Source organism: Rhinatrema bivittatum, chromosome 8 (assembly GCF_901001135.1).
Source record: "Rhinatrema bivittatum chromosome 8, aRhiBiv1.1, whole genome shotgun sequence".
In the NCBI taxonomy this organism is placed as follows: Eukaryota; Metazoa; Chordata; class Amphibia; order Gymnophiona; family Rhinatrematidae; genus Rhinatrema; species Rhinatrema bivittatum.
This window is the reverse complement of record NC_042622.1, coordinates 144,064,192-144,076,584: the sequence shown is the minus strand read 5'-3', so window position 1 is coordinate 144,076,584 and position 12,393 is coordinate 144,064,192. Positions and strand designations below refer to the sequence as shown.

General features: G+C 46.6%; 1 protein-coding gene across 1 annotated transcript in view; it reads right to left on the bottom strand.

Moving 5' to 3' along the window:
* NRXN2 (neurexin 2) overlaps nt 1–12,393 on the bottom strand; it is a 1,120,399-nt gene that overhangs the window by 534,347 nt on the left and 573,659 nt on the right.

Here is a 12,393-nt window from a genome sequence, read left to right as displayed (position 1 = left end):
GGAATTAGCAATCTGTTGTTATTTAGGAGAGTTGTGGGTGGATCCTTGGATCAATGACAGATGACCACACCCCCAGAGGAAGATCCTGAGAGGGACCACCGGTCAGACTCAGAGTATGGAGACAGACACACACTAGTTCTTTTATTAGACAGTATACTAAACCACCAGAGGTGGAGGTAGTGAGCTGGAATGCCCGGTTGGGCTGTAGTCCCTCAGATACTGGAACAGTGATCCCTGGAGGCTGAACTGTAGAGAAACTGAAGTATAGTGAGTAGGCAGGGTATGCAGAGTTCATGAACTGAACCAGATGGTAACCCTCACACAATGTCTCATAGAAGCCCAGGAGCTGGAATATATAGGCCCTCGAGGAGCGAGTACCTGGTTCCAGGGAAAGCTCTGAGAGAGCGATGGTAACTCACTGATGTAGTTGGCAGTGATGACTTCCAGGCAGAAGAGAGTACTGAGTAAGTCTGGGAACGAGGGCTCTTGAGGAGCGAGTACCGATTCCAGACTGTCACCTGAAAAACAAAGGAGAGAGCAAGGCCCCCGAAGAGCGGGTACCCATAGTAAGTCCGAGGAGGCAGAGTAGCTTAGGTAGAATAACCCTTGCTAACTATGAGGCGGCAGAGTAGCTTGGAAAGTCGAAGCGAGTCCATAGTCATTCCATTCCTTGCTAACTCGATGTGTTAGCAAATTCTAAGACCTTATATATCCGTCGCGGGTGACGTCATCTTCGGGGGACGCCCCCGAGGTTCACGCCATCGCCGGTACTTCAGTCGGGGCCGCGCTGTGCGCGTGCCCCTAGGCCTCCAGGAAACATGGTGGGTTGCAGCGTCTAGTCGGGCCGAGGACGCCGGAGGACCTCGGCAAAAAGACGCCGCGGCAGCCAATCTTCCCGCTGACAAAGAGGGAGGTGCCAAAGAGGTAAGGAGGGCGGAGAGAGGGCATCGGGAACCGACAGACAGAACACTCACACATTCTCTCTCACACATACACAGGCTCCTTCTCCCTCACAGATACATTATGTATGATGTGTGTGTGTGTGTGTGTGTGTGCATGCCTGTGAGAGCCTATAATGTGACACATAGGCTCTCACAGGCACACAAACATTCACAATCACACACAGAAGCACACAGGCTCTCACAGACACATTCACAGGCACATAGGCTCTCATACAGACACCCACATATATGTGCTCATACAGACACATAGGCTGTCAGAGACACACAGATATAGGCTCTCACACAGACACAAACACACAAGCTCTTACACACACACATATATGTGTTCACACAGACACACACAAACACACACAGATGCTCTCACACAGACACAAACAGACTCTCATTCACACATACAAGGTCACACATATACATACAGGGCCTCCTATTGTCATCTGGCCATGGTGGGATGAACTCCACCATGGCCCAACAGCCTTTCTGCTTGGGGAGGGGGAGCGGAAATTGTGCGCAGGGTGCTCGTGCACACAAAAACACTGGCCTCACCTTCACCCACTGGCAGCCTATCTTCAGCTGCCGGCAGGTGGCCGGAGGCTCCTTCTTCAGTCACAGGCAGGTTGAGCTCTGCTGGTGGCCTTCTTCAGCCGCCAAAGGCCTCTCTCCTTCTGCTGCTGGCGGCCTTCTTCAGCTGCCGGAGGGTTGGACTCTGCCGGCGGGCTCTCTCCTTCTTCAGCCACTGGCAGCTTCTCTCCTTCTTCAGCTGCCAGTGGCCTCTCCTGCTGCCTCCATCTTGCTGCCCTGTGCAAATGCACGGTATGCACACCTGGTCATGCTGGGCCTGCCCCCAGCATTTGTTGCTTTAATATTATTGTTTATAAACAGTATAATGTCTCCCACTTTTCTGCCTATCCATCTGCTGAAAAGATTATATCCCTGTAAGGCTATATCCTTGTCATGGGACTCGCTGAACAACATTTCTGTGACGACTACAATATCTAAATCTGCCTTAGCCATTAAGACTTGCGGGTCTGGCATTTTTTTTCCTTATACTCCAAACAAATCAAACACGGGGAAATGGAACAGTCTTTATGAATAGACTCACAAAAAGGTTGAGGTTATTTTTTTTTTTCTTATACCAGTATTTCTCAACCGCTGGTCTGTAGACTGCCAGCAGTTCACAACAGCAGCATTTTTTCTGCAGGAGGAAGATGAGGAAGCAAAATCCATTGCACTGTACCAGAACTGAATGACGCTTGAGCCCTGCATCACGAACTGGATAGACGGTCATGGGAAGCAGTGAAGCTCTCAGGTCCCACTTCCTAAACAGGAGGCAGGATGGGGTGTGGCCACCACAGGGCCTGATTGCAGAATATGTGCCAACTCAGTCTCTGGTCCATGCTCCAAGGCATTGGGCTGCAGCTGGTACTCATGCATGTTTCAGCCCCAGGACTACCTGCTCCTTGCCACAAGCAAGAAAGGTAAGGAAGGAGAAAGAATGTGAGCAAAGGCAGGAGGAGAATGGATGCCTCACTGGGTGGAGGGAACAGGTAGGGGATGGGATTTTGACAAGAGGGAGATACACTGGCTATCTGGCTTAATGAACTGGTTGGGGGTATCGCATGCATGTGTGGGTTTTCTTTTTCTCTTTTAGGAGGCCAGTTTAATATGGGGAGGAAGAGAGAGAGACAGGCAGCTAAGGGATGGAGGAAAGAAAGTGAGTACCCAAGAAAAAAAAAGCCAAAACTAGAAATAATTTTAAAAAGTATTTAAAGATTTTATTTTTAATTTCCAGATATGCCACAGAATCCACTGCTGAACTGCTGATTTGGGAGGAGGGAGGGGAGTTCTGTTCCTCACCCCTAATAGGCTCCAGATTTTCAGGTGGATCCAGTCCTAGTTTTACCTCATTGCTTGCTGGGACTTGTGGTTCTGATTTTGCTAAGGAATGCATTAGTCAGTCAGAACTACAAATTCCTGTATGTAATGGGGTAAAACCCAGGCTGGATCAACCTGCCTGATAATTCATCAGCCCTGTAGCCAGTCCACCTCATTTTAGGATGGTACCTAGCTGTTCCCTGGCGTACAAAAGGATGAGAAACACTGCCTTCTAGGTATCCCTCCTTCTTGTGTCTTGTTTCTGCATATCCTTTTCCCTTGTCATACCTGTTTTTTGTTCAGGTAGCCTTATGAGACATTTAGTTTTCCATTTGTCACTATTAACTTTTTTGTTGGGGGTGACAGGTTTCATCCTTTACTTTTCTGAGGTTCTCCTCCTTCCACTCTGTATCTGCCCCAGATACCTATGTGGACATATCTTCTTCTACTAAGGCTGAGGAGGAGTTCTGTTGTGGTATTATACAGAGGGACCTATCTCTGATGCACAGTCCCATCAAAATCCATCTATTCCTAGGCCTTAGGAGCAATTTTGAGAGTAGGAGCAGATTTGCTGGGTCTGAATACAGAGGCAGACATCTTTACTTCAGGCCACTTCTATCCTGAGCTGAATCAACCCTTCCACCCTCTGTATTTCTGTATCCCTGCCTCCCTCCCTCCATGCCTTGCTCTATTTCATCTCTCTTTCTGCCTCTGTATACATGCTCTGTTCCTCTTTCTGTATGCCTCTATCTTTGCCCGCGCTCTCTCTCACTCTGGCCACAATAATTTGTGCAGTCGGTTGTGCATGTATGTTAATGTATGGTTGTGTGCATATTTAAGAACATAAGAACATGCCATACTGGGTCAGATCAAGGGTCCATCAAGCCCAGCATCCTGTTTCCAACACAGGCCAAACCAGGCTACAAGCACCTGGCAAGTACCCAAAAACTAAGTATATCCCACGCTACTGATGCTAGTAATAGCAGTGGCTATTTTCTAAGTCAACTTGATTAATAGCAGGTAATGGACTTCTCCTCCAAGAACCTATCCAAACCTTTTTTAAACCCAGCTACATTAACTGCACTAACCACATCCCCTGGCAACAAATTCCAGAGTTTAATTGTGCGTTGAGTGAAAAGAATTTTCTCTGATTAGTTTTAAATGTGCTACTTGCTAACTTCATGGAGTGCCCCCTAGTCCTTCTATTATCTGAAAGAATAAATAACCAATTCACATGATTTTGTTTATTTATTTTTAACTCCCACTACATTAGCTTACTATATTGTGAGTTAACTTTTTTAGTGCATTGGTAAAAGAAATGTGTGCTGAAGCTCAGCGTGCATTTTTTTATTCATGTCTTATTACACTAGGGCCTCTCATGCTGTATTCCTGCTCTCTATCTCTCTGCCTTTATATCCCTCTCTCCTCCCTCCCTCCTCATTTCCTTCCACTTTATGTATGACTGTGTTCTTCTTCTTTTCCTCTCTCTGTTCCTCTGCATTTCTTCTCCCTGCCTCCTCTCTCTGTGCCTCCCCATCCTTGCTCCCTGATCCCCCTTCCTCACTGGCTCTGTTTTCCTGCTCCCTCTCTCCCTTTGCTCCTCTATATCACTACTCCCTCCATGTCTCCCTCGCCACATTCCTCTGTATCCCTTCTCTTTGTGCCTCTCCATTCTTGCTACCTGCCATCTTTCCTTACTGTCTCTTTGTCTCTGCTTCTCTATCTCACTCTCTCTACCTCCTTGCTCCATTGCACTTTGTATATCTGTATTCTTTTCCTTCCCGCTCTGTTCCTCTGCATCTCTGTTCCGTTTCTCCTCTCTGTACCTCTGCATTCTTGCTCTATGCTTCTGTATTCCTGCTCCCTCCATCCCTCCCTGCTACTGTATCACTGCCTCCTCCAATCATTCTTCTGTATCCCTGTCTCTTCTCTTGTGCCTCTTCATCCTTGCTCCCTACTCCCCCTTCCTCTGTGCTTCTCTATCTCTTCTCCCTCCATCCCTCCATCCCTTCTTTCCTCTGTATCCCTGCTCCCTGCCTCCTCTATCTGTATCTCTGCATTACTCCTGCCTCTCCTTCCTCTTTGTCTGTGTGTCCCTGCTCCTTCTCTCCCTCACTGCCTCTGTATTCCTTCTCCCTATCTGCTCTCTCTGTGTTGCTAATGCTGCTCCCTCCCTCCATCCCTCTCTCCCTCCCTGCTTCTATATCCCTGTTCGCCCTCTCTATGCCTCTATTGCTGTTGCCTGTTTCTCTCTCTCTCTCTAATCTCATTTTTCCTTCATCAAGGTCAGTAGTTCTTGACTGAGTGAACCTGGGTCTGAAATGGAATAGGCAGCAAATTATTCCAGTGAAATAAATGTGTTAGAGTATATCAAGAAATGAATAATACAACCCAGAACAGCCTCATCTAACACTGCAAGCTTGGGGGAGGGACTGAGAGTACTGGTTAACTCATACTACATATATACATAAAAGAAGGTAAGGATTTCTCCTAAGCCTAGGTTTATGGAAGGGTAAAAGCTCAGGGAAGGGATCCAAAATGTCTCTAGGTATAAACGTGTAAAGAGAGAATCTCAGCATGAACTCATGACAGGATAAGAGTACAGAAGGGCCAGTGCAATAAGACGCATGCTCAAAATGGGCAGAGCTCATATTCAGAGCTCGTTTTCCTAACACATGCACAGCCACATCCCCTGTGCACCCAATGCAGTATTTAACAGAGAGGGAAATTAGGGCAGTGTAAAAAAGGGGACAGTAAGGGGGAACAGCGTGTTTCTGGCGTTCAAGGGAGTTTATTGCATCGGGCGCCCACAGCTCCAATGGGCGCTCAATACAAGCATCCATTTTGATCGTTTTCGGTTAGTTTGCTGAGGTGCTGATTTCAATGTTGAAGTTTATTATGATATCAGGCACCCACTGCTATGGGTATCTAAATTGTGCCATCTTAAGAAAAGTGCACTTCTGTTTGATCAAATCAATATACATATATTTTTCTCCACCACAAGCAAGGCGATAGCTAAAGCCAGAAGAATGTGGGGCTGTACAGAGAGAGGAATAACAAGTAAGGAAAAGGAGGTGGCGATGCCTTGTACAGGTTCTTGGGGAGGCCTCACCTGGAGAACTGTGTTCAGTTCTGGAGCCCTCATCTCAAATGGAATAGAGACAGGATGGAGGCGGTCCAGGGAAGTGTGACCAAAATGGTGTGGGGTCAGTATCGGAAGACTTATGAGGAGAGGCTGAAGGATCTGAATATGTACACCCTGGAAGAGAGGAGGTACATGGTGCTTGAAAGGTTTTAGTGATGCACAAATACCAAACCTTTTCTGTTGGAAAGAAATCAGTAGAACTAGGGGTCACAGAATGAAACTCCAGGGAGGACGACTCAGAACCAACATCAGGAAATATTTCTTCACGGAGAGGGTGGTGGATGCCTGGAATGCCCTTCTGGAGGAGGTGGTGAAGACAAAAACAACGAAAAAATTCAAAGGGGCATGGGATAAACACTGTGGATCCCTAAAGGCTAGAGGATGGAAATGAAGAAAAGAGAGCATGGGGTAAACTGCGGGTGCAGAGGTTACTACCCTTAACCAATAAGCCTTGATACTTTTGATGCATTCCATCTTTGCTCTCTGCTTCAATGGCAGGGGGAAAGGGGGAATTGGATTCCAACAGCAACCAACGAGGACCCCGACTTTTACGGTCCAAGGCACAGATAAGCATGGGGGTAACATGCACGGAACAGAAGGCATGGGATTACTACCCTTAACCAATAAGCCTTGATGCTTTTGATACAACTGCAAAATTTGCTCTTTGCTTCAAACGGGGGTGGGGGATGGGTGGGAAAGAAAATTTGAATTCAAAGACAATCAACAAGAGCTCTGTCTTTTTTCACAGCCTGGGGTCCTGAATCACAGACATAAGGGAAAAAACAAGATTATTTCTACGGCCAAGTCCATAAGCAAAGCACGTCAAGCAGCACTGTCTGAATTTTCAAGAAGGCTTATCACCCAGTAAAAATGTTTTTAGCAGTACATTTTTAGGGGTTATCATAAGGCTTGGGAATAACTGCATGGAGCAGCAGTTGCTACCCTTACTAGAAACATGGGGGTAACCTGCATGGTGCGGCAGACTGGATGGACTGTTTGGTCCTTTTGTGCTGTCATTTTCAAGAGTTGTGCTGTTTCAAGAGCCAGGATGATACCAAGGAGGAGGACACATTTATTGCAACACAAAGGACCATATTTTTAAATGTTTCTCATGGGCCTTTGACTGTGAGTTAACTTTACTCCACCTCTGGAGCTGCAGTTAAATTCCCCACATTAAAAAATGTGCATTGGGCACCCAGCCTTTGGGTGTGCTTTCCTCAGTCGGGTGGTAATAGCTAATGTCTTCATCTACATGGAATTTGCATGCCTTGAGCACTATTGGGGATGCGTTTGCTAGGGCGCGCGTTTTGGACATGCTAATGTCCTTACTGCAATGGACGCTATTCTTATGCACCCAAAACATGTGCCCAACTGTGAGTAAACCCTTGCGCTAAGCTGGGCATACTTTATTGCATCGGCCTGAGAGTAGGGATCCCAGAGCTTGCTGCAGTGATGGTGCAACAGCACAGAGAAGGGATCCTGAAGCTTGTGGCAGTGTAGGAAGACAGGGAAGGGATCCTTACAGTTCAGTAAGAGTGCAGAAAAGGAATTCAGGAGTTCAAAGCAAGGTAAGAGTGCAGAAGAGAAATCCCAAAGCTTATAGGAGTGTAAGAGAGCAGAGAAGGGATCTAAGATCCTGTGACAGAATCAGAGCACAGAGAAGGGATCCCAGAGTTCACCAGAATATAAAAGTGTAGAAAAAGGATTTCTTTTCCATTCTTTGTGACTGGCCCACCGTTTCAAAGTGGATTGCAGTCAGGTATTTTCCCTGTCTCCAGAGGGCTTACCAATGCTAAGGGACTGATTTGCAAAGCTTTTTTCTGATAGACACAGGAAGGAGAGTAAAGTGACTTGCCCAAGGTCACAAAGAGTGTCAGCAAGATTTGAACCCTGGATTTCCCAGTTCATAGCCTGCTGCTTTAATCCTTAGGCTACCCCTCTGCTCACAGCAGGGTAAAAGCACTGAGAAAGGATTTTGGCGCTTGTGGCAGCATAAGAGCAAAGGGAAGGGATACAGAAACTTTCAGCAGGAGTCCCAGAGCTTGTGGCATTGTAAAAGTGTAGAGAAGGAATCTCAGCGCTCTTGAGACTGTGAAAGGGGGCAGCCTGCAGCAGTGTAGGAGTGCAGAGGAGGAATCTTAGCATTTGTGGGGCTGTAAGAGACAGAGAAAGGATCTCCAAGCTCTTGGGTGTATAGGAATGCGGAGAAGGGATCATGGAGTTTGTGTAGTGAAAGAGTACAGAGGCAGAACCAGGAAATGATATCCCTGAGCATCTCTCCCACAGAGAGCTTACAAAGTCTTCCCACTGATGGTTCTCATCTCAAGACACTCTGGGAACTTGTCTTGCCTCCTCTCTCTCCATAGCTGGAGGCTCATTCAGGACAAAAATGGACCTGGGCTTAGATGTGTAGCTCCACTATCCCTCTCCTAAAAATGTGTGAGAAGGAAGGAATCCAACACTCTTCTCACAGAATTAAAGCATCCCCATCCACCTTTCCTCGCTTTTAGTCCTTCTAACACCCCTCTTTAATTTCTTCTCACCTCATTCACTCTGCTTAGCTCATCACTTTTCTTCCCTCTCCCAACTTATCTCTTTATTTCCCTTTCTCTCCCTTTCTTTGCATCTCTCTTTTATTTTCCATCTCCACACCTTCTCTTTTTGCCTCCCTTTCTGTCTCTCCTCTCCTCTCCTCACCTTTTCCTTTTCTCCTGTCGCTCTGCTGACCGAAGATTCTTTGTCTCTTCTCCCTCTTCCTTCACCTCTCCTCTCCACATCTCACCCTTTCCTAGTTTGAATGAGTTTTCCATCTTTTCCTCTTTCCCTATGGCAGAAAATATCTGATGCCCTGTCTCTGGCCCACTCTTTTCCTCCTTCTCTCTCTCAGCATCATAAACCTCTTCTGTCCAGTTTTATCTCACCCAGCACCAACCCGCCTCCCCTTCCCAAGCAGCTGCTTCTCTCCTGGCACGCTGTACTTTCTCAAGGTCATGGGTAGGGAGGGAGGTTGAGAGTGCACCGCTAACTGCCTCAGCTGTGTCTCGCCATGGCCATCGGGCTGAATGCTGATCCAGCCAGTGGATTATTCAAAACCTTCAATATTCATGAGGCCTCATTTGCATGCTTGCTACAAAGGCTCTGGGAAAATGCCATGACTTTCTCAGCGACCTGAAAAATCGGTCAGCGGTGAGGCAGCTGCCACCACAGCACAGAGAGAGATTTCTTGGGAACAGGACTTATGTAGGGTGGCACTCTCGGATTAGGGCATCAGCCTCTGTCCTTTTTCCTAGTCCTCTCCTTAAGAACAAAAGAATGGCCAAGCTGAGTCAGACCAATAGTCCATTTAGCTCAACATCCTATCTCCAACCGTGGCCCTGCAGTTATTAGTGTAGAGCCCCTTTTGGTTCTCTACTAGGTTGGGATTAAACCAATTCTTTGTGGGGAAGAAACAGAATAACAGTGTGGGTAGTTAACTCCCCCATTTGGAAGAAGGGAAAATGGTGAGCTCCTCAGGTATAGAGAGACTATAAGCACTATTTTACTGTGTGGAAGGTTTTAATTTCCCTTGCAGGGAAAGCATGCTTTCAACTGTCCCCTGTTTTGCTTCTGTAAAGATGAAGTGAGGTCAAGTAAGAATGTAGAGTCAGAGAGCTTTCCTTTATTTTGAAGAGCCACTATTAAGAACACTTGTTTTAACTAAGCTGGGAGTTTTTCCACCCTCCTGGACTCATGGTTTTTCCCTCTTTTCTGTAAAAGCACTTTTATGTTACTTTATCTGGGTTTCCATTAACTAGGGGCTCTTAACAGAGAAGGAACCCGGGAGGGATCATCTGGATTCAAGGGAGGGATGACTTACAGCCATCCAAAGAAGAGGAGAGAGGAAGAAAAGAGTTTGAGTGGACCCTTAACAAGAGCTCACATATATCAAGCTGGAGACCATGGGAGAAAAGGAGTACAAATATCTATCTGATACGAAGAAGAGTAGGAAAAGTGAAAGAAGTCTAGTGGAGAGGCAGGAGATACCTATGACTGTTTGGACATTTAACTTACCAATTTCATGGGAGGGAAGCTTAGGACAGCCCCTTACCATGGGAAAGTAGAGAAAAGATACATTTCAAGAATTTGGATAATTGGCTTTTATATCCATTAATAAATTAAAGAACTCTAGAGGTCACAAATTTATTAGGGAACTTAATTGTAACATTTTGACATTTGGAGTGCAGCTGTAAAGATCATTTCATCATTGCACATCAAATTCAGTAAAATAATTCTTTTTTATGTCTGTTAATTTTGTAAGCCACCTAGAACAAAGGATATTGTGTTACAGAATTATTTTAAGTAAATAAATAAATTGTTGGATAAAAGTTCAATTTCCAATATGTTTTTGCTGTATAGAGACAACTGCGCTCATCACTGCCATATACAAGACCTTTATTCTGGGAAATAAGTCTCAAGACCTCCCGCTTATCTAAAGCTCGTTCACCATTGATCTGTAATTTTGTATAATTAGTTCCAACCAGTTTTTGTTAATTGCTAAACCTTTGTTACACTGTATACTTAGTTCCAAACAGTTCTTGTTAAATGTAAAATAGAACGACCCCCGTCATACTATTCCAAATGTTGATATGTGAACCGATGTGATGTACGCCAACGAATGTCGGTGTATAAAAGCAAATAAATAAATAATAAATAAATGCAATGCACAGGGCTTAAAAGACTTATCTTTCCCCATTCAGGGAATCCAGACACTCAAACCTGACAACATCATGAGAAGCTGTAGCAAAAAAACTATGTTTGAAATATGGGCCTCTGGAACCTCTATCCAGGACATAGCAGCCCACGGGTTACATTAGAAACACCCAAACACAAACCAGAGTTCACCTACATTTTCAGTTTGAAGAATGGAACCCATATTGCTTCGCCTCTACAGCACTTCCAGACTCAGAAACAGGAGTCTAAATTGGGATTGGAACCCAAGACTCCGAATTTCTGCCATGCAACCAGCCAGAGCAGCAGGAGCCTAAGCTGGAACTGTAATCCAAGTCTCCTAACCTCTGTCAAGTGCCTAACTTGAGGAGCAGGAGCGCAAGCTAGAACCCATGTCTCCCAGTCTCTACTAGGGGTGTGAATCGTGTGATCGATCATCTTAACGATCGATTTTGGCTGGGGGGGGAGGGAAATCTGATCGTCGTGTTTTGTTTGTTTTTTTTAAATCGTTAAAAATCGTTAATCGGGGGAGGGCGGGAAAACCGGCACACCAAAAAAACCCTAAAACCCACCCCGAACCTTTAAAACAAATCCCCCACCCTCCCGAACCCCCCCAAAATGTTTTAAATTACCTGGGATCCAGTGGGGGGGGGGGGGGGTCCCGGCGTGATCTCCCGCTCTCTGGCCACAGCTGCGTTAAGAGAAATGGCGCCGGTGGCCCTTTGCCCTTATCATGTGACAGGGCAAAGGTAGTGCCGGCGCCATTTTGGTTCCTGGCTCCCGAAGTCACGCATGCAGGAGATCGCTCCCGGACCCCCGCTGGACCCCCAGGGACTTTTGGCCAGCTTGGGGGGGCCTCCTGACCCCCACAAGACTTGCCAAAAGTCCAGTGGGGGTCCGGGAGCGACCTCCTGCACGCGGGCCGTATTGCCAATATTCAAAATGGCGCCGGCGGTACCTTTGCCCTCACTAAGTCATACGGGTGACGGTCGGGAGCCAGGAAACAAAATGGCGCCGGCGCTACCTTTGCCCTGTCACATGATAAGGGCAAAGGGCCACCGGCGCCATTTCTCTTAACGCAGCCGTGGCCAGAGAGCGGGAGATCGCGCCGGGACCCCCCCACTGGACCCCAGGTAATTTAAAACATTTTGGGGGGGGTTCGGGAGGGTGGGGGATTTGTTTAAAGGTTCGGGGTGGGTTTTAGGGTTGTTTTGGTGTGCCGGTTTTCCCGCCCTCCCCCCTCCCCCGATTTACGATTTTTTGACAATAAATCGGGGAAATTGTTATTGTATCACGGCTCTAACAATTTTTGACGATTTAAAATATATCTGACGATTGTTTTAAATCGTCAAAAAACGATTCACATCCCTAGTCTCTACAACAGGGCTTAAAGTCATGAGGCCTGATGAGGTTCATCCAAGGATACTGAGGGAGCTCAGAGATGTGCTGGTGGGTCCACTGTGTGACCTGTTCAATAGATCCCTAGAAATGGGAGTGGTGCCAAGTGATTGGAGAAGAGCGGTGGTGATCCCCCTTCACAAGAGTGGAAACAGAGAAGAGGCTGGTAACTACAGACCGGTTAGCCTCACCTCGATGGTGGGAAAAGAATTGGAGTTGCTGTGAAAAGAAGGAATAATGAACTATCTACAGTCGGAAGAATTGCTGGACCAGAGGCAGCATGGATTCACCAGGGGAAGATTCTGTCAG